Source organism: Lepidochelys kempii, chromosome 7 (genome assembly GCF_965140265.1).
Source record: "Lepidochelys kempii isolate rLepKem1 chromosome 7, rLepKem1.hap2, whole genome shotgun sequence".
Taxonomy (NCBI): Eukaryota; Metazoa; Chordata; order Testudines; family Cheloniidae; genus Lepidochelys; species Lepidochelys kempii.
The window spans coordinates 36511856-36535300 of record NC_133262.1 but is presented as its reverse complement, the minus strand read 5'-3'; the positions used below and the strand labels follow the sequence as shown (position 1 = coordinate 36535300).

At 41.0% G+C, this 23445-nt stretch overlaps 1 protein-coding gene across 10 annotated transcripts in view; it reads right to left on the bottom strand.

The window, feature by feature from the left end:
• Nucleotides 1–23445, bottom strand: part of IQSEC1 (IQ motif and Sec7 domain ArfGEF 1) — a 718643-nt gene that overhangs the window by 419685 nt on the left and 275513 nt on the right. The gene's annotated exons all lie outside the window — the stretch shown is intronic.

Here is a 23445-nt window from a genome sequence, read left to right as displayed (position 1 = left end):
TCTGTACCCTAGAGTTCAGAGTGGGGGAGGAACCTTGACAACACTGTGAAAGGAAAGTCTTTCTTAAGAAATGTAGGCTAAATCCTGCAATAGCAGGTTTGGAATAGTAATGAACTATCCAATATGCCAGTGGCTGGTGGGACACAACCTGCAAAATCAGATAAAAGCAGTGGTTCCCAAACTGGGGTTCGTGAACCTCTGGGGGTTCGCAGAATATTACAGGGGGTTCGCCAGAAAAATTTCACTAATGGCACCCAGAGGACCCCAGACATTGGAGGCAGCAGGTGGGATCCGGTTGCAGGGTAGACAGCCCGAGCCCAGGGAGAGCGGGGCAGGGCATTTGGGGCTGGCAGTCCGAGCCCTGCCCCCGTCAGCGGGGTGCCGGCTGCCTGAACCCCAGTGCTCCGCACGGGGCTGGCAGCCTGAGACGCAGGAAATGCAGGGCCAGGCAGTTGGGGCTGGCAGCCCAAGCCCTACTCCCATCAGTGGGGGAGCCAGCTGCCTGAACCCCAGCGCTCTGAGCGGGGCTGGCAGCCTGAGCCCCAAGGAAAGCGGGGCCGGGCAATTGGGGCTGGCAGCCTGAGCCCCGTCGGTCAGTGGGACTTGCAGCCTGAGCTCAGTGGAGCTCAGTTGACCAGGGTGGTCAATGGGGTCCAGCAGCAGGAGCCCCACGGAGTGCAGAGGAAATTTAAACTTAAATCCCTGGAAATATTCAACTTTTGGAGGGGGTTCATGAGATTTCACAATTTAGTGAACGGGGTTCACGAGCTGTTAAAGTTTGGGAATCACTGGCTTAAAGGAATGCCTAACTAATAATAAATTTTAAAGAATCATTCATAAAAATATATGACAGGGACTAGAGGAATTTAGCCATACATGGTGTTAATTATACTGTTCAAAAATGTTTCTTTTTTCTTTTTTTTAGGTATACTCCAATTATTTAGAGAGTGCAAAGGGAATATGCGTTTTTCAGAATCTACTGTAAATGTAAAAATATTTTAAAACTGCATGTAAATTTTAAATTAAACCACATAAGTTATGATACATTATGCCACAGCATTATTTAGGGATATAGGTAAAATCTACTAACTCCCCTTATGTTTTAATAAAAAATACTGTCAATAGTGAGAATTAATTTTCCCTAGGATAATTATCACGTCAAATAATATTCTCTCAACACAAATAATTAAGATGAAATCTAGTTGAAAAAGAATTTTCTAGGGTTAATACTTGCATACCAAGACTTCTACAGCTATATTTCCGAAAGGCTATTATGATACCGTAATACAATCTATAAAAAGGTAAAAAGCACAAGCAAAGGATAGATATTCAATCAATTTTTAATATTTTTGCTGTATCCCTTTCTATTTAAAACTTTAAAAGAGATTTGCTTGCATTTCTTATTAAGCTACACCCTTTCTGTATTAAGCTACATGCATACTGTTCTGTCTTCCAGTACAGGGCCAGCCACCATAAATAAATCTGCTTTCCCTGCTTATTGTTTTTCACTTTAATGTATTATTTGTAAGAATGGAACAGACAAGCAATCTCACCTGACTCCTACCTTAGGATTCCTTACCAGACTCCTCTGTCTAGATACATGCAGAGTACATGCAGAGATGGACATGCCCACACACATATGCTGTTACACTGTTTCAGCACAAGGAAAATATTATTCAAATATGTTAATTCTTTCAGACACTGTTCCAAAACACAAACGTTCAGAGAGTATTTTTCTGCAACAAAAGTGTAATCAGAACTGAAACATCTGTAATTTAATAGCAGCTTTAATTAAGAGGTGTATACTCTTGCTAAACAGTGTTCTGCTGCTTGTAACATTGCACAGGGCTTCATTTTACATTTTTAATTAATTTGATATTCTTCAGAGAAAAAGAAGCACAGTTTCCATAAATCCAGTGAAAAACAAAGTTTCCTGTAGAAAGACAATATGTGCTAATCTAAAGGTAAAACACTTCTGTTAAAAAACCACAACCACCACCAAACAACAAGTTCAGAACGGTCCAACAATCACACAAATGTGAAAAAGCAGCAATACTCGAGTTGAATTTCTCAGCAAGTATCCTCAAGTGATTAATCTTAATCCAGAAACTTTTTAAGTAATTCAAAAGCCAGACTTTAGGTATGCCTATCTAAGGTACTTATATGCCCACCCATTATTACAGTACATGAATACCTCACAATCTTTAACAAATGTATCTTTGCAACACAGCTGTGAGATAGGGAAGTGCTGTTATCCCCATTTTACAGATGGGTAACTGAGGGACAGAGAGACTAAAACTGGCTTGTTCAAGGTCAAACATGAAGCCTGGAGCAGACTAGGAAACTGAATCTGCATCTTCCGTGTCCCTAGCCAGCACCCCAATCATTGGACCATTCTTACTGAGGAGTTCAGTTTGGACAAAGGCGCATTAATGCCTCATGCTCAACTGAACTAGTTCATCCATAGTCTTGAAAACAATAATGGCTGTGTCACTTGGACTGAGGAGATTTCCAGGTAAGAAGAGCACAGGGCACAGGCAGGACACAGGAATAGACACTGGGCTTAAAGGAGGCTAGAGAGATGTAGGGTCAGAAAAGAAGTTCTTCTAGCTATTGGGCTGCATATATTGGGGCATTACATGTAGTTTCTGCAAATTGAATTGCCCTGGGTGTGCAGTTTTGCTGCTGTTTTGTCCACCTTTGTTCAAGGTACACAGGGCTCATGCACATATTATAAATAAACATCCAGAGTCTCTCTTCCAACTGTAAACTGATCCACTTACAAACCCCGCAAACTGCTACCACTTGGCCAAGGGTTAACATTACAGACACACAGTTTGGGAGTTGAGAGTTTGTGGTCCATGTTGAAAATGTAAAAAAGAGATTGTAGTGACAGTACGGTAGCTAGGTGAAAGGAGATTTTGGTGGCACAGGATAGGAAGGGCTCTGATAGAGTACCAGCGTTAAGGCAGTTCACATTATCATCAGTTTGGTTTTTGCCAACAACGTGTTCAGTGCTGCACAGTCCACAAAAATAAATACAGTCCCAGGCTGAGCATTCATATATTCCTCTTTCCTAGGTAAGTAACTCTAAAAATAGACAAATCCAACTAACTATTCAAAAACAGTCTTGTGCACAGATCACATCAAGGGCTTTTGAATTAAACAAATTTGAAGTTTCTCGGCCAAGCCATTTTTAAGATGCAATACGACCAAAACCCCTGCAAAAAAGTAGCAACAGGGACAGCCCCGCAGCATAATTCCACTGAAGTCAACGGAGCTATACTGAGGGCAGCTTAAGTCAGCTATGCTGACCGCTTAAGTCAATCTAACTTACGTCTCACAGGGGTGTGGAAACCCCTCCCTCGCAATGCAAGTTTCGCGCTGTCCACGCTGGCACTATGTTGGCGGGAGACACTCTCCCACTGACATAACTTATATTTCTCTCCAAGGTGGGGTAATTATGCTTACAGGAGAGCGCTCTCCTATTGGCATAGCGTGTCTTCACTGAGATGCGCTACAGCGGCACAACTGCATCGGTGCAGCTGCACCACTGTAGCACTGTGGTGTAGACTTTCCCTAATTTACACCAGGTGAAGATCTAAACTCTAAGCATTTCAGAAAAGGGAATTACCCGTTTTACCATGGCCTCTCTGTCAGATATGACTTATCCAATTCACCTTAGATTAGATCAGTGAAAGATTCTTTGGCTACTGAATATAGCTGTAAAAAAAACTTGAAGATCACAGGACATATTCTGAAGAATTTAAAAAGAGGACAAGATCTAGCTAACAAGTATGATACCTCTCACAAACTGTGAAAGAGCAAACTGGTATCTCCCCAGAATTGTAACATAATAGTGAGGATTGTTATTAGTACAGAAAAACAACAGCGTTACAAACACCTCGGGAACGGAGGTTGTTCGTAACAGTGAAATGTTCGTAACTCTAAACAAAACGTTATGGCTATTCTTTCAAAAGTTTACACTGCATATTGACTTAGTACAGCTTTGAAACTTCACTATGCAGGAGAAAAATGCTACTTTCACTTTTTTTTTTTTAGTAGTTTACATTTAACACAGTACTGCACTGTATTTCTTTTTGTCTCTTCTGCTGCCTTATTGCGTACTTCCGGTTCCAAATGAGGTTTGCGGCTGAGGTGTGCGGTCAGTTCATAACTCTGGTGTTTGTAACTCTGAGGTTCTACTGTCTTACTACGATTTACTTTGGATTAGGCCTCACAGCACACCTTGGAGCAGGGAAGTCAGATGTTTTACAAATGGAGAAACAAAGTGCAAAGAAATTAAATGATTTGCCAAAGCCCATGGCAGAAATAGGAAGTGAACTCAACTCTCCTGCAACTCAGCCCTGTGCTTTAGACCCAAGACCATCCTTTTAATACAAAGCAAAACAAATCCTTGCAACCTAATGGCAAACTGGCAGCAAGTAGATGACTAGCTGTCTAAAGAGAATGATAATTAACTATAGTAATAGGAGTGAGGGGCATACTGTGGGGGCTGCTAAATTCACATGCAAGCAAACAAATCTTTATATGGCATTTTATCTTCATAAAATAGTTAGGAAATGAACTGATGGATTTACTTGACATACAATAAAGAACTGGCAACAGGGGAAGATTTAAGCAAAAGTCACTAAAATTTCTATTTTCCTTAAACTTTGAAATTAACTACGAGTATAAACATGGCAGAAAGGTACTTCACCTTGTCTAAACATTGACCATTACAGAGTCCCTTGGGATGATTCGAAGGGAATGACTGACATCCCTAGTAATTAGTTAGACAATGGTGGTCTAAGACACTGTATATAATCCAGAACAAAAAAAAGATGCAGGGAGAAAAACTATCTGCCTTAATTTGGTATTATCAAAAACATGCAGCTGCACCAGATTTGTGGCATGATGAAACTGGAGGAAGCGGATTTTTTTTATTTGACAGGCAATGCATGATTTATCTGCATAGATAAGACAAGCTTAATGATACCTTTGCATGTAGAGCATGCTGAGTGTGCATTTGTCAATGCTTGAGTTACATGATAAACTAACTCTCAGCACTTAAGAGTGCTTTTCATCTTCAAAGCACTTTAAAAACATTAAGGAATTAAACCTCACAGCAGCCCTGTGAGGTAGATGAGCATTATCCAGTTTTGTAGACACAGAAACTGACAGAGAGGACAAGGGATTGTCTCAACCCCACAGAGTCATTGTCTGGTCATGCCTGAAGACAGATAGAAGGCAATGGATGTGGTTTAATTAGGCTGCAACTTTATTCATTTAAAATATCGGGAAGTACCTGGCAATACATTGTACAGTGCAGGTCATCATCATTCTTTTAATCATCTCCACATCATCACCAACCGGGACCCTACAGCCCTCCCCTCCTATAGAGGCTCAAGGGGCTAGAAAAGGATGGTGATTGGCTCCCCTCTGGACCAAATGTAAGAGCCCCAAACTGCTTTCCTCAGCTCTCTTAAGGGACATTTTGCTTTACATCCTTTTCCAATTCATTTTATCTGATCACCATATCCCTTCCATAATGTGCACCTGCAGTGGACATCTGCCACAAGTTTTTATTGCTAAATTGCAACATTATAACCTAAACCCTGCTGGGTCCCAAACCTGCTGTGGGGAAGGCAAAAAAATTCTCCCAAACTTGGCCAATCTGGCATTGAAGGAAAAAATCCTTACCAGCCCCCAAGGAAAAGCATAACGAATCATGAAGGGACCCAATCCTTTTACAGATTCCCTAGGTACACGGGTGGCTGCCAGCCCGATTTAAGTGAAAGAGGCTTCTCCAGGCCACACAGGGTATAAACACCACCGTGTTCTGGTCTGTGCTCTGTACACGTAATCTTTTCCCCTTCCTCCACTTCTGCTACCAGTTTCAGGGGCAGCCCTTCAAGGGGCAACCCCCACTTTTTTTCCAGCCCGCTGGACAAGGATTTACCATATAAAGATGTGGTGAGCACAATGTCAGAGCTGGGATCTGAACTACACATTTCCTGGAGCAGCCCCTCTCAAAAAAAATCTCATTCTTTTAGAGAGGAGGAAAAACAGAGCTAGAGAAGTCCTCTGGATACATTGGGCAGATTAAGATGCATCATACAAATACAAAAGTGATCTTCGTTACAGGTATATCTCCATATTTTATAAAATGGAAACTTTCTTTAAAGAATGTAAGTTCTTCATGAATTCAGGAAAGAGGTATAAAAACCACAGCATATAGTATTCAATTCACACATGGAATGTTTAGCAAAAAGTATATACCAGAGTTTGATCAGGCTATACTGGGTTTTGTGTTATAATTTTTGCTTTTATGAAAGAAAGCTGTACCAGTTTCATTAAATAAAGCAAACTTGTAATTGATGCCAAAAACCACAAAACAAACAAAAAACACTTTTTCTTTTTGCAACTCATGAAAAGAAAGTTAGAGTTTTTCAGACAATTTAGACTTTTCCCAAATTCAAATTGAGGAGCTGAAGTGTAAACAAAACAGGAGTTTCCTATATATATATTCAGTTTGGGAGATTTTTCTGTTCTGAAAGACCTGGCATAGATTAGCATCCCTATCAGGCTAAATAATGTCTCTTGTAATTCAGAACTCAGGGGAAAGCAGAATAAAGCTACAAACCCAGACAAGACAACCTTAATGTTTCTTTTTCATTCTAAAGTATCAAATTGCAAAGTCACTAAAAATGCTCTTATGCCAGAGAATACGTTCAACTCTCTAGTGCCAAAGTACAGCAGTTTACGCAGATATTACAAGAGCTTTAATCAGGAACATTGATCACATCAGCTATTTTTCTGAAAATATGATTGTTGAAGTTTGCTCTCTTTGCTCAGTAGCACTAAATTAGTTAGCATTCTAATATCCCTATCACCATTGCATTCCAGTATGCAACAACCACTGTGAGAGGTAAGTAGCAGAAATGACATGACATTATCATGTGAAATCATGCAATTTAGCTTTGCCCAAAAAAAGGTCATACAGACTTATTTGATCAACAGAATGAATTTATTCTCTCTCTCTCTCTCTCTCTCTCTCTCTCTCTCTCTCTCTCTCTCTCACACACACACACACACACACACACACACACACAGAGAGAGAGAGAGAGAGAGAGAGAGAGAGAGAGAGAGAGAGAGAGAAACTGGAATGAAATTAAAGTCTAATATTTCCATAGGACTGTATCTTATGTTGATCCCTTGATTATTTTGATGCTTCAGTTAGTCACTTCAGTCTGTGTGCCACAGACATCTTTATTTACCAGCATATGCAACTCACTGAAGGGATATTTTCCCATTTCATAAAACTAGCCACATTGACAAATTGTCGCTGAAAAAGTTGAGCACAGAGTTATTTGGTATGTGTACAGGGTCTTAAAACTGGTTAAAAGCTAATTATGAATTATTCTACATGCTGCACTGTTACTATACCTAAATATATCAAACAGTTTGAAAAGCTTTTTCCAAAGGCTATCTTCTGAAGTGCTTCCCTCACCCTCACCTATCAAAGATCGAGGAAAACAACAGGGTAATTTAAACCCAGTGTATAACCTTATGGGGAACTAGCTATTTCACATAATTATTTAGGAAGTAGTGGTGGGCGACTAGTTTGTTGCAAAATCAACTACAGTAGAACCTCAGAGTTACGAACACCAGAATTACTAACTGACCAGACAATCACACACCTCACCTCGAACCAGAAGTACGCAAATCAGGCAGCAACAGAGAGAAAAAAAGCAAATACAGTATTGTGTTAAACGTAAACTACTAAAAACAAATACAGAGAAACCAGCATTTTACTTCTGCATAGTATAAAGCTGTATTAAGTCAATGTTCAGCTGTAAGCTTTAGAAAGAACAACCATAATGTTTTGTTTAGAGTTACGAACATTTCAGAGTTACAAACAACCTCCATTCCCGAGGTGTTCATAACTCTAAGGTTCTACTGTATCCAATGAATTCTGCTGTTTGAGAACAGACTGATGGTATGTCTTCCCTGCAGAGTTAACTTAACTACACTACACTGAGGTTTCTCCACTTGAGATAGGCTAGTTAGAGTGAGCTTGGCTAAACTGCATAAGGTGAGAAGTCATGTGAGCAACAGTCAATGGATCATACATCCTAACCAGTGACGAATTTACTGCTACATATAACCTAGAAACTACTGTACAAGATATAAAAACTATTTTCACAATTGTCATAAAACCAATTCAGTAATATTTTATCCGAATTCAGAGAATGTAATTACTGTTTTAAAATTTCCTAGTGTTTTTAACACTGGTTCAACCTCAGCTGGCTCCAGTGTTCTCAGTCAGAGCATTGCAGAGTCGTGTTTCTCCTGAATATGCATAAGTTGGTTTGGTTTGGTTAGGCAGTGCTTTTGCTAACCTTTCGACTTACAAATCCAGCAAGCTATTTTATTTTCAATCATCTGCAGAATCTCTCAAAAGCAAGAAGGCAGTTAGACAACTAGAGAAAATGTGACTTTACAGTGGCTCCCTATTACACACTGTACATTGTTGAGTAATTTTCTTATGAAAGATTTTTCCTTTACTCCAGCAAATCAGCGAGGAGGGATGCTCTAAACCAAAGAGATTTAATTGATCCGCTGTATGAAAAGCAGGTGTATGTTTTCATACCCATTAAGAATTTCAAAATGAGTTATTTTTAAGGCTACGTTTTAGTCACGGGTATTTTTAGTAAAAGTCATGGACAGGTCATGGGCAGTAAATAAAAGTTCAGTCTGTGACCTGTCCATGACTTTCACCATATACCCTGACTAAAACCTGAAGGGGAGGCAACTCGGGGGGGTAGCGCTGGGGGCACCGCGGGTGCTGTGGGGGCACAGCCCGCGGGGGTGGCGCCGTGAGTGCTTGTAGGGGGGGAGGGGTTGGCGGGGCTAGGGCAGGTTTCCTACCCGGCTCCTGGGAAGCGGCGACCTCCAGCTCCCAGCTCCACATGCTGCCTCTGGTTCCACCCCAAGCCCCGGTTCTGCAGCTCCCATTGGCAGGGACCCACGGTCAATGGGAGCTGCGGGGCGGCACCTATGGGCAGAGGCAGCATGTGGAGCTAGTAGCTGAGGGAAGGGAGCTCCCCCCGAGGTAAGCACCGCCCTGCACCCCAATCCCCAGCCTTGAGCCCCCCTGCAACTCCTGCAAGACTGCCAAACAAAAAAGTCATTCCTGCCAATGGAAAGCAGTCTCACTGCAGTAATCAGGCCTATTTATTTTTGAGGAGCAGTAAATGGAAAAAGGGTAAAGTGCAAAACCATATTAACATTGATTTATTCATAGGCTGTGAATTCTCTGGGGCAGGGACTGACTTCTTGTTATGCGTGTGTGTTCAGCACTTAGTTCAATGTGGCCCTGAGCCTTGAGTGGGGCCTCCAGGCACCAAAGTAATACACATAAATAAATACACCTAATAATTACCTTGCAATACAAATTTAAAGGGACTGATTTTAAAACACTTCAGCTTCCATAAAGGAAATGACAACATTGAGCTGGAGGCTACTCACCAACAGTGGAAGTAGCTTGAGGTTAGAGTTCTACCATTCAGCACCCCTCCCATTCATTTATCTGAAGGGTAGTATTTTTAAAAGTGCTAAAGTGTTTTGGCAGCCTTAGGGCTTGCCTGCCCAGAGAATTATTCCAGCATAGTTTATTAAACTAATTTGGAATAAGGCATGTGTTCAGGAATAAGAGCATCCACACATGGAGTTATCAGGAATACTTTAATCTGCTTTAAACTCATACCCTACCTTATTCCAGATAAATTTTCATCTGTAAACAAGCCCTACATGCCATTTTCAAAAGGGACTTTGAAATTTAGGAGCTTAAGTCCCATTGATTTAAGTCACTTTTGAAAACGGCACTCAGGTTCCGGAGTCACTGAGTTACTTTTGAAAATTTCATTTAAGGTCTAGACTAGGTTAAAAATGTGATTTTAAATCATGATAGATAACACATTTTAACACCCTAATATTTCATGTGTTAGGTGGTCCAGGTCAACCCTAGCAGGAAGTCTAGTTTACCTTGACAAGCTAACACATTAAAATACAACTAGCTCTGTCCACAGTAGGGTTTTAAAATGTGCTAGTTAACATGTGATCACCTTTTAATTTATTCTTGAGAAGGCCTTACAGGGAGTGGAATAATCTGTACCTGCTGCTAATACTGCCTGCAGGGATTAAAGATCTCAGAAACTCTTTGGGGGCTACTGTTTTTGTGAGGTTCTGAATTCTAACTGTGGTGGAATCCAGATGCCACCAAAGTCAGCGCAGCTCTTCGCCCACCCGCCTGCCTGCCCACCATATACTATACACACTTTACATCTCTCCTTTTAAAAAAAGAGCACATTAGTACTGTTTAAAATAGCTCTTGTGGTTTTCCCCTTTTTCAACCTAATGGTAAGCATATTTGTTTCTATCAGTTCATCCTAAGAATCACTACCTTTATACGTATGCATTGGCATCTACTATTCCAGTGTCTTCTTCACATTTATATTTAGTAATGGAGAGAGAATCCTATCACTATTCCTCTACAAAGACAAGCCTCAGGGACTCACTTTCACAGAGACTAGAGCCATGTTCTACGTCTTGAAAAGATTCACAATGTCCTGTTACATTATGCTTTTCATTTTTTTTTTAAAAAAAGCCTGTGGATGGGTCAAACTCTCTTTTCTTCCCGCTCTTTCCAAAAAGATTGCTCCCTAAAATGCACTTGACAACGTCAAAGTTTCAAAAGTGAGACGACTAACCCTATGAGTCTATGACTGTAATTACCAGTAGGCATTCCTTATTACAGAAACAAATAGCTTGCTTCTTCAAGGACAGTTTCAGAGTTGTCCTTAACAACACTGCCGACATATATTTTGGCCTCTAACAGAATCCCACAGTGTGCAGTGGCAATGTATCACAGAAAGAAAAGAAATAGTAGCTTAACTCTTATAACCACACATTACCAACCAAATAAATGTATCAGAAACCAAGTATTCTGTATTATTTTACAGCAAACAGAAATACCCCTTAATATTTATATTCTCTTTCCCCAAGACTAAAACATAGGTAGGTGACAGACAATGTACGCAGTACTGATGCAAACATTAATTATATTTGTATCCTCATAATATTAGGTCAATGCAAACACGCCTGAACCTTTACTCAACTTTAAGAAATACCTACAATTATTTTCACATACATGATGCTTGCATGCTTGCAGTCTAGTTGTTTATTTAATTATCTGAAAAATTTAAGCTAGCTAAGGTAATTCCTGGGAGGAATTCTGTTTTCTGTCAATGTGACAGGTCTCATGTCAAAGAGTATAACAACCTTGGCCATAGAACACCCAAATATGTTAATACAGGCTCTGAAATACAGTTTATAACTTCTATTTTGCTATAATAGGATATATTATTTTCTTTTAGACTATGCTTTGAAAGCAGTACATAAATATTATTGTGACTCATGCATTTGTATAGAACATTTCATCTAAGTTTTTGACTGCAAGTTGTAAATGCTATAAATGGTAGGGTGTAAATCTAAAAACCTTTTGATCAAAAGGCAAGCAGACCAGCAAGATTGTGTTATCAAAGACTAAAAAAAAATTTCCTCTGGTATATAAGATATCAGTTTGCTATAGAGTTTTATCTCAAGCAACAGACTTTGTAAAAATATAAGGATTCTGGATACTTCAAAGAGAAATGATGTTTTGGGATGTGTTATTCAGAGCCATAAACTGCATCATAACAGTGGGCTTCTCTTTACCTCTGCCTTTGCAAGACAAACTTTGCTTTCAACCCCCACAACAGAGGATTCTAGGAAAATTACTGTTTAAATTAGTTGCTTTTATAACACTCTATCGTCTTCATTCCTTAAACTTTTAGGAGAACATTGATGGTTGGAAAATATTTTACCGAAGATACTGGTTACTTCTGTCTAACCCAGGTTTCCTCTTAATGGTGAAAGCCTTTTAATTCCTTAATGCTTACACATGGTGTAAGTTTCTTTTGAGATGCATATTTGCAAATATTTTGTAACTTAATGCAAACCTTTTAATGTAATAACTTCCTAATATCATTGCTATGTAAATGGTACGATGTTTTATGTTCCAATATGCAATCCAATGCCCAAATGAAGGATGGTTAGTAATTTAAGAAACCATCTGAGTAGAGAACATTTATATCAATTAGGGAATTAGTTAGCAATATGGCAATTCTTAAACAACTTCTTAGAGAATGCAGAAAGACAAAGACCTCTCCAAAGCTTGTTAAGAATAGATAATGACTTCTCATGGCACAGCTACACTGGCCATCAGTTCAGACTTAGGGGGTGTGAACAGCAATGTGCACCAAAGTGCTGCTCTGTAACTCCCCTTTGCAGACACTGGGGAAGTGAATGTAAAGGTTCTGAGGACCCTTTGAAGAGGACTACATTAGTGCAAACTTGGGACCTTAAAATTCGTGCCCACTGGAGTCCACACGAGGGAGTTGCAACACAGCATTTTAGTGTGCACTGCTATTCACACTCCCTTAGCCTGGGCTGTGGGGCAGTGTACACATATCATGTGACTATTTACATTTAAAGACTCTCTGTAAGTATTCAAGTTTTGAAAGATTATTTTGAGAACTGAAAGACCTTTAAATAGGAAATAAGCACGTTTAGATTCATTTGAAACAGAATTTCAACTCCTACTAAACCCTAATGGAACTGAAGGGATATCTCGGAAAATGGATTGAACAAAGGAAAGTTAAAACTCTACACTTTAAAGCGTCAAAGAGTCCTGTGGCACCTTATAGACTAACAGATGTATTGGAGCATCAGGACTCTTTGCCGCTTTTACAGATCCAGACTAACACGGCTACCCCTCTGATACTTTACACTTTAAAGATGCTCTGAGAATTTCCCACATCGAAGACTACGCAGTATTCTACTGATGATCTCAAACTGTTAACAAGACAATCCTATGAAGGCAATAAGCCTATGAAAAGGTGCCTGCAGGTGATATTTTGAATCCAGCCAAGCCCTCAATGAGGTATGTCTCCTTCCTCTATTCAACCTATGCACATTCTTAGAATATAAAATCTCTATGAATTCAGCAAACCAGAACCATACTCTGCTCCCCTGGCTCAGCCTCAGCAGTAGCACTCATCACAAAATCCTGATCTAAGCTCAACTCACTATACTGCAAACAGGCAGCTAAGAAGAAGAAAGAAGCTACAACCCAGCATTAAGATGCAGCAGCAACCTGCCAGGTCAGCACTGTTTCTGCAGCATCACTGGTAAAATGAAGTTTGCCAAAGCACTGCTCAAGGGATCAGATTTAGTTTTTTCATCTAATGGTTTTAATAGGATACTGAAATGCTATTGTAATCTAGAAGAATAACAGCTTCTCCTGTTGTACACACAAGATTGGTTAGATCATGTATTCCTGGACAGGAGACATAGATTAACCTTTCAGACTGGTAGCCATGTTAGTCTGTATCAGCAAAAACAACGAGGAGTCCTTGTGGCACCTTAGAGACTGATGAAGTGGGTTCTAGCCCACGAAAGCTTATGCCCAAATAAATTTGTTAGTCTCTAAGGTGTCACAAGTACTCCTTGTTGTTTTTATAGATTAACCTTAGTAAACAAGAGAAATACTGTGATTTAATTTAGTATTTAAGATTATTAATAATAATTATATTGCCTGTCTCAACACAACTTCTTATGTATGGCTTCATTTAAATAATGTCTTTGGTTTTATAGGATTTAGTTAACATCACTCACGACACTCATCTTGTCTATTTAATAACAGTTTAGATTATTTATGATAAACCAAACAGGACTCATCTACCCTTAAATGAAAGTCCTTTGCCCATTTATAAACTGTTTCAATGATCACTGATACACTGAGACAGAACTCACTGTTGATTAGGGGAAAAATGTACTTTGGTTGTAGTTTACCTAAATAAGAGTCCCTTCCAGGGTAAACTCCCTCTAAAAGTGTAATCTGTTAAATGCTCTCCACAGAGACACACACAGAAGAGACTGCAGCAGGTGTAACCATTGTTTATTGTTTGTGTTCTGTTTTGTTCCCCCCCCACACTTCTTTAATAATAAAACATTCATAGTAAAGAACGGTGAATATTTTACTTATCTTTAATTGTGGTGTCCCGTAAAGCTTGGAAAGAAACCCATATGACTAAAAGAGTGGGAGTCACATCTCTGAAGCAGCATTAAGAGAAATAATTAAGATTTGGCCTCTCATTTCTTCTTTCTTTAGACTCTGTATTTCAGTAATTTTGAAGATAAAATTACATGATGCTCAATACGCCTCTCTACCCTTCATGCTGAATGCAGCACTATACATCTGATCTACTTTTTAAATTCTACTATCAGAGGTAACATTTTTTTTGAAAATAGAAGTCAACATTTTATAACTAACAGTGCATGTGATTCTCCACAACAGATCTCAAACTGCTCCTTATTCATCTTTTAAACACAGCTGTGCACAAGCCCAATGCCAGTGACAGACACTTCTTAGAACATCTATGAAAAAATGAAGCACCCACAAAGATTTATAGTAGAGGTGAAATATTACTAAGTAACATCAAGGTAATATATTCAGCTGGGATTACATATGTGATTATTACAGTGCTTCCTGAACTTTATTTCATTATTGCTTACAGTTTACAGAAGAGACCTACAATTTTCTTATGTCATAAATTTGCTGAACACCTGTTAAAATTAATAAAATGTACTAATATAAAAAAATTATGAAAATGAAATGAAACACTTTCCTATGAAAAATGTTGATTTCAATGCAAAATTTAAAAGGCTGCCCTTTAAAAAGATACCAGATACCCTGGAAATGGAAGTCTTCAGTTTATCACCAGAAGCAGTGGTAGGTAGCACAATTTACTCCACAGAGTCCCACCAATGTTCCTATTCTATATAGAGTGGTGAGTGGATAGTTCAATCTCCAGCACCACTCAGGTGTTGGCCTCTCTGTTAGACTAAAAAATTTTTACCACTTAGTACCGGTTAGAACTGGTTGAAACATTTCTGGAACAGATTTCTGTAGGTAAAATGCAGTTGCATTGAAATAAAAAATTTTCATTGGAATATGTTGATTTTAAAATTTTCAATGCAATTAGACTTTCTTGTTTCATTAAGGTAAAACTTTTCTGGTTTTTGTTTTTACTTTGTTTCAATTCATTTAATTTTTAGCTTATATGAAAATACTGATTTTAATATTATATAATATAATGTTGATATTTAATATTATACATTGTGATGTTTTGACATTATTGAAATGAAGCATTTTTACTCTATCAAAATGAAATATTTCAACATTATTGAAACACCACATTTTGATAACCCCAAATCAAAAACATTTTTCAGAATTTTTGTTCCTATTTGGAACAAAAAAAAATTCAAAATGTCAGACTTTCCCATGGAATGAAAATTCCATTTTCTGACCAGCTCGAGAACCAGCTAAGATAGTGATTTTTGTTCTTAAGTCTGATTCACACTGTGACCGGGTGGTGAAAAGTTGAGTACCCTTGCCACAGGCATCTCCCAGAGGGGCAGAGTTAATCCAAAACAAGGAGACTTTATGGAAGTTTTTAATAATAGATTAAAGGCAGCCCCTCTGCATCCCTTTAGAGCCATAAACTTTCTTCAGTTTTGCAGGCCAAAGCCCCCAAAATCTATGGAAAGAAAAGCAGTACTTCTGTAGCATGCTCCCTAGAACTCTCCATGAGTTGATGTTGGTGAAGCCAGCCTTCAACCCCTATAAAAGAGAAGGAAGCACACTGGCATGTGCACCAGAGGCAATGTCAACATAACTCCAAAGGGAGCTACAGTATGAGTGGGATAGGGACTCAAAGAATCTGCATACAGAGAGTGTGGCATTCTGTGGGGACAAGCTGGGGCTCTGTATGAATCACTCTATATATGAATCACTCTTTGGATTCACAAAAAGAAAAGGAGTACTTGTGGCACCTTAGAGATTAACCAATTTATTTGAGCATAAGCTTTCGTGAGCTACAACTCACTTCGTCGGATGCATTCAGTGGAAAATACAGAAGATGTTTGTTTTTATACACACAAATCATGAAAAAATGGGTGTTTATCACTACAAAAGGTTTTCTCTCCCCCCACCCCGCTCTCCTGCTGGTAATAGCTTATCTAAAGTGATCACTCTCCTTACAATGTGTATGATAATCAAGATGGGCCATTTCCAGCACAAATCCAGGGTTTAACAAGAACATCTGAGGAAGGGGGGGGGGGGCTCGGAAAACAAGGGAAATAGGTTACCTTGCATAATGACTTAGCTACTCCCAGTTTCTATTCCAGCCTAAGTTAATTGTATCCAATTTGCAAATGAATTCCAATTCAGCAGTCTCTCCCTGGAGTCTGGATTTGAAGTTTTTCTGTTGCAATATCGCAACTTTCATGTCTGTAATTGCGTGACCAGAGAGATTGAAGTGTTCTCCGACTGGTTTATGAATGTTATCATTCTTGACATCTGATTTGTGTCCATTTATTCTTTTACACAGAGACTGTCCAGTTTGATCAATGTACATGGAGGAGGAGCATTGCTGGCACATGATGGTATATATCACATTGGTGGATGTGCAGGTGAACGAGCCTCTGATAGTGGGGCTGATGTGATTAGGCCCTGTGATGGTGTCCCCTGAATAGATGTGTGGGCACAGCTGGCAACAGGCTTTGTTGCAAGGATAGGTTCCTGGGTTAGTGGTTCTGTTGTGTGGTATGTGGTTGCCGGTGAGTATTCGCTTCAGGTTGGGGGGTTCTCTGTAGGCAAGGACTGGCCTGTCTCCCAAGATTTGTGAGAGTGTTGCGTCATCCTTCAGGATAGGTTATAGATCCTTGATAATGCGTGGGAGGGGTTTTAGTTGGGGGCTGAAGGTGACAGCTAGTGGCGTTCTGTTATTTTCTTTGTTAGGCCTGTCCTGTAGTAGGTGACTTCTGGGTACTCTTCTGGCTCTGTTAATCTGTTTCTTCACTTCCGCAGGTGGGTATTGTAGTTGTAAGAATGCTTGATAGAGATCTTGTAGGTATTTGTCTCTGTCTGAGGGGTTGGAGCAAATGCGGTTGTATCGCAGAGCTTGGCTGTAGACAATGGATCATGTGGTGTGGTCAGGGTGAAAGCTGGAGGCATGTAGGTAGGAATAGCAGTCAGTAGGTTTCCGGTATAGGGTGGTGTTTATGTGACCATTGTTTATTAGCACTGTAGTGTCCAGGAAGCGGATCTCTTGTGTGGACTGGACCAGGCTGAGGTTGATGGTGAGATGGAAATTGTTGAAATCATGTTGGAATTCCTCTAGGGCTTCTTTTCCATGGGTCCAGATGATGAAGATGTCATCAATATAGCGCAAGTAGAGTAGGGGTGTTAGGGGATGAGAGCTGAGGAAGCGTTGTTCTAAGTCAGCCATAAAAATGTTGGCATACTGTGGGGCCATGCAGGTACCCATAGCAGTGCCACTGATTTGAAGGTATACATTGTCCCCAAATGTAAAATAGTTATGGGTAAGGACAAAGTCACAAAGTTCAGCCACCAGGTTAGCCGTGACATTATTGGGGATAGTGTTCTTGACGGCTTGTAGTCCATCTTTGTATGGAATGTTGGTGTAGAGGGCTTCTACATCCATAGTGGCCAGGTGTCATCAGGAAGATCACCGATGGATTGTAGTTTTCTGAGGAAGTCAGTGGTGTCTCAAAGGTAGGTGGGAGTGCTGGTAGCGTAGGGCCTGAAGAGGGAGTCTACATAGCCAGACAATCCTGCTGTCAGGGTGCCAATGCCTGAGATGATGGGGCGCCCAGGATTTCCAGGTTTATGGATCTTGGGTAGTAGATAGAGTATCCCAGGTCGGGGTTCCAGGGGTGTGTCTGTGCGGATTTGATCTTGTGCTTTTTCAGGGAGTTTCTTGAGCAAATGCTGTAGTTTCTTTTGATAACCCTCAGTGGGACCAGAGGGTAATGGCTTGTAGAAAGTGTTGTTGGAGAGCTGCCGAGCAGCCTCTTGTTCATATTCCTACCTATTCATGACGACAACAGCACCTCCTTTGTCAGCCTTTTTGATTATGATGTCAGAGTTGTTTCTGAGGCTGTGGATGGCATTGTGTTCTGCACGGCTGAGGTTGTGGGGCAAGTGATGCTGCTTTTCCACAATTTCAGCCCGGACACGTCAGCAGAAGCACTCTATGTAGAAGTCCAGGCTGCTGTCTCGACCTTCAGGAGGAGTCCACCTAGAATCCTTCTTTTTGTAGTGTTGGTAGGGAGGTCTCTGTGGATTAGTATGTTGTTCAGAGGTGTGTTGGAAATATTCCTTGAGTCGGAGACGTCGAAAATAGGATTCTAGGTCACCACAGAACTGTATCATGTTCGTGAGGGTGGAGGGGCAGAAGGAGAGGCCCCGAGATAGGACAGCTGCTTCTGCTGGGCTAAGAGTATAGTTGGATAGGTTAACAATATTGCTGGGTGGGTTGAGGGAACCATTGCTGTGGCCCCTTGTGGCATGTAGTAGTTTAGAAAGTTTAGTGTCCTTTTGTCAGAGGATCCACCAATTTTATTGGATGAGCCCTTTTCTTATTGTGTACCTGCCTGTATTGCTGCTCTGGGGTGAAGGTATAAATGTAACTCTATGCTCCCACTTTGAAGACTAACTTAGCATTCATTTTATCCTTATGCAGGTTTATATTTAAGCAAGTAGAATGCAACAGTTTTCAGCTCTTTGAAACTCCCTAATGCCTCATGTCTAGATACAGGTGTAAAATGATTTGATGACAGAGTAAATTAGGCCACTTCTCCCTAATTACCCTTCATCTAGGAGATAAACAGAAGATTAATATATTTATGTAAACTAACAATGATGTTGTGTGTTCTCATTCATTTAATCTAGGTACATTTTGTAAACCTACTTGGAACAAAACCAAAAACATAGCCAACACCTCCCCTGAACAAACCCCAAAGGTAAATTATCCTTAACCCCACCTACACTACTGCAAGAGGAAATTATGCTGAGAGGGTCTTTGCAACTAGGTATTGGAAAAAGAAAACAGAGAAAAGCTAAAAAATCCTGAATAGAGGTTGGAGTCTTATTCTAAAGCTCTCCCTCCTGAGACAACATGAAATTGAGGGTAAATACTAGAAATTCTCTGTAGAGTTTACAAAGACACTGAGAGACTGCCTTGACGGTGACCTATGAGACAGGCTGTTAGTAAGACTTCTGCAAAAAGATGTAGCTAAGGAAGTTTTAGTTAATACAAATTAAGTAGCCCAATTCATACATTTAAAATGTTATCAATTTTTGTTTTGTTTTTATTCACAACCAGCTTGCAGGGTTTCATGTTAGACTGGAGACTAAAATGCTGTGTCTCCCATTTCACCGAGGGTCAGATTGTGCTCCCTGTAGAGATATCTTTGTAGAAGGTTATAATTTGGAGATGCTCCCTCATAAGGGACAGTGTTATGAACATAGGGACTTGGAGAGGTGCCCTGGAGGCAGGAGTTGGGAACACCGCACGGCTGGTTGCAGCGGCTCACTACAAAAGTTCTCCAGTTTGTTTTATTAAAAGTTTTATTCCTTTCTCATTCATTTGGTTTGTTATTTAATGAACCCCAAGATTGTTACATGGTGTCAGAAGTGCTGAATGAGAAGGAAACTACAGTAGTTTTGAAGTTAACTCCTGTGTTTACAACTGAAAGCGGAAACAAAGGGAAGCACCAGAGAAGAACATGAAGCACCAGGTAGAGAGGCTTTTGCATGAATTTGGTGAGCACAATAGTAGCTTGACTAGCTTAAGAAGTGGGGGAGCAACCAAAAATGGATGTGTTGCAACCTCCTTCTAGTTTGCAATTGTCCACTAATGTTGCAGAGAACTGGAAACAATTGAGACATATATTTGAATTGTATTTAGCTGCCATAGGGGCAGAGGAAAAAATTATAAAGTGAAATCATCTATCTTTTTGCATATTTTGTTGGGGAGAAAGCATTGGATATTTATAACAACTTTAAGTTTGAAGAAGGTGAAAGTTAAATACAATACTGACTACATTTGAGGAAAATTGCAAGCCGAAAAGGAATGAAACCTTTGAGAAACACACATTTTTACATGCATGCAAAAAATCTAATGATACCAGAGAGCAGTGGTTTTCAAACCGTGGGTTGTGACCCAGAACTGGGTCGGGGAATGGAAGGGACTGAGTCATGGCTGCTCTGGTCAGTATTGTCGACCAGGCTGTTAAAAGTCCTGTCGGCGGTGCTGTCCAGCTAAGGCAGGCTAGTCCCTACCTGTTCCGACACCACGCCGAGCCCCAGAAGCGGCCAGCAGCAGGTCTGACTCCTAGGCGGGGGGCCCATGGGGCTCTGGACACTTCCTCCTCCCTGAGCACTGGCCAATGGGGGATGGGGGGGCGGTGCATGTGGGCAAGAGCCGCTTGAAGCCGCTTGCGTGCCTCCACCTAGGAGCCAGAACTGCTGCTGGCTGCTTCTGGGGGGCAGTGTAGTCCACAGTGCCAGGACAGGCAGGAAGCCTGCCTCTGAACCCCTGCTGCACCGATGACCAGGAGCTGCCTGAGGTAAGCCCATGCCCCAACCCTCTGCCCCAATCCCTTGCCCCAGCCCTGAGCCTCCCCAAACACAGAGCCCCTACCTGCACCCCAAACCCCTCATCCCCAGCCCCACCCCAGAGCCTGCACCTGCAGCCCAGAGCCCTGACCCCCTCTTGCATCCCAAACCCTTTCCCCAGCCCAGAGCCCCCTCCCACACCCTGAACCCCTCATTCCCGGCCCCACACCACAGCCCTCACTCCTGCACCCTAACACTCTGCCCCAGCCCTGAACCCCTATCACACCCCAAACCCCTCATCCCCAGATCTGTTGGGTCATGGGCATCAACAATTTTCTTCAACTGGGTCGCCAGAAAAAAAGTTTGAAAACCACTGCCCTAGAGCAATATGTCACATAATTAAGGAAACTCAGTAATATGCCCCTACTCTACTTGAGCTATATTGATGACATCTTCATCATCTGGACCCATGGAAAAGAAGCCCTTGAGGAATTCCACCAGGATTTCAACAATTTCCATCTCACCATCAACCTCAGCCTGGACCAGTCCACACAAGAGATGCACTTCCTGGACACTAAAGTGCTAATAAGCAATGGTCACATAAACATCACCCTATACCATCACCCTACTGACCGCTGTACTTACCTACATGCCTCCAGCTTTCATCCAGACCATTCTACAACCACATTTGCTCCAACCCCTCAGACAGAGACAAACCCCTACAAGATCTCTATCAAGCATTCTTACAACTACAATACCCACCTGCGGAAGTGAAGAAACAGATTAACAGAGCCAGAAGAGTACCCAGAAGTCACCTACTACAGGACAGGCCCAACAAAGAAAATAACAGAACACCACTAGCCGTCACCTTCAGCCCCCAACTAAAACCTCTCCAATGCATCATCAAGGATCTACAACCTATCCTGAAGGACGACCCATCACTCTCACAGATCTTGGGAGACAGGCCAGTCCTTCCCTACAGAGAGCCCCCCAACCTGAAGCAAATACTCACCAGCAACCACATACCACACAACAGAACCACTAACTCAGGAACCTATCCTTGTAACAAAGCCCGTTGCCAACTCTGTCCACATATCTATTCAGGGGACACCATCATAGGACCTAATCACATCAGCCACACTATCAGAGGCTCGTTCACCTGCACATCCACCAGTGTGCTATATACCATCATGTGCCAGCAATGCCCCTCTGCCATGTACATTGGCCAAACCAGACAGTCTCTACGTAAAAGAATAAATGGACACAAATCAGACATCAAGAATTATAACATTCATAAACCAGTTTGAGAACACTTCAATCTCCCTGGTCACTCCTAAAAGTGGCAATACTACAACAACAAAATTTCAAAAACAGACTCCAATGAGAAACTGCTGAATTGGAATTAATTTGCAAACTGGACACCATTACGTTAGGCTTTATAAAGACTGGGAGTGGATGGGTCCAGTGGTGAGCTGGAGCCGATTCGTGCGAACTGGTTGTTAAATTTTGAAGCCGGTTTAGAACCGGTTGTTAAAGGGGTGGGGAAGCTCAGGCGGGACGGACACGAAAGCTTATGCTCAAATAAATTTGTTAGTCTCTAAGTGCCACAAGTACTCCTTTTCTTTTTGCGAATACAGACTAACACGGCTGCTACTCTGAAATCTGTCATAAATGGGGAAAAATAATCATTTTGAAAAATGCTGCAGTTCCCAAATGCAGAAAAGTCAAGTGCATTCAGTTAAAGACAATCTGGTTGAGGATTTTTTCATAGACATACTGGGATCTAGTAAGCCTGATGAGAGGGACTGGATACTGCCTATGACAGTGAATGGAAAAATTATTCCACTGAAACTGGACACAGGACCTCAGGTTAATATTCTGTCCCAACAAATTTATGAGAGACTGAAAATAAGACCAAAACTGGGACCAACAAAAATAGAAGTAACTGGTTATTCTGGAACAAATATACTAGTGAAGGGGAAGTGCATTGCTAGCATCAATCATAAAAACACCATGTACAGGCTCCCTTTCATTGTAGTGCCAAAGGAGGGGACACCAATTTTAGGCCTGGCTGCATGTGAGAAACTCGATTTAGTAAAACGGGTGCTCTCACTGCAAGATCATACTGAACCTGCCTATGAGGCACTCTGTCAGGAACATCATGACCTGTTTCAAGGGTTGGGTTCCTTTCAGGGTGAGCATATAATCCAGATAAACAAGCAGGTCCCTCCAGTTATCCAGCCATGTAGAAAGCTGCCATTTCTATGCCGTAATAAACTCAAGGCTGAGCTTGTAAGGATGGAAGCAATGCAAGTAGTACAAAAAACTGAGGAGCCAACAGAATGGATGAGCTCCTTTAGACCCCAGAGACCTCAACAAGGCTATAAAAAGAGAACATTTCCAAAGTGTCAACAAGAGAAGAGATTATGGCTCAATTTACAAATGCTCAATATTTCAGTAAATTGGATGCATGCTCAGGTTTTTCGCAACTAAAATTAACTGAAGAAAAGCTCAAAACTATGCACATTTAATACCCCATTTGGAAGATACAGATTCTTATGCTTACCCTTCGGCATAGCTTCAGTACCAGAAGTGTACCACAGAACCATACGGTTCATATGACCTATGAACATAATAATGATGCTGATACCTCAGTAGATGACATCATCACCTGGGGCTCAATGAAAGAGGAGCATGATTATAGATTTCAGGAAAACCTTGATGCACCTGGAGCTGCAAACCTCAAACTAAATAGGGAGAAATGTGTTTTAGGGGTTACAGAACTGATTTTTGTTGGGGACATGGTTTCCAACAAAGGTGCAAAATCTGAAAAAAGAAGATTTCAGCCACTG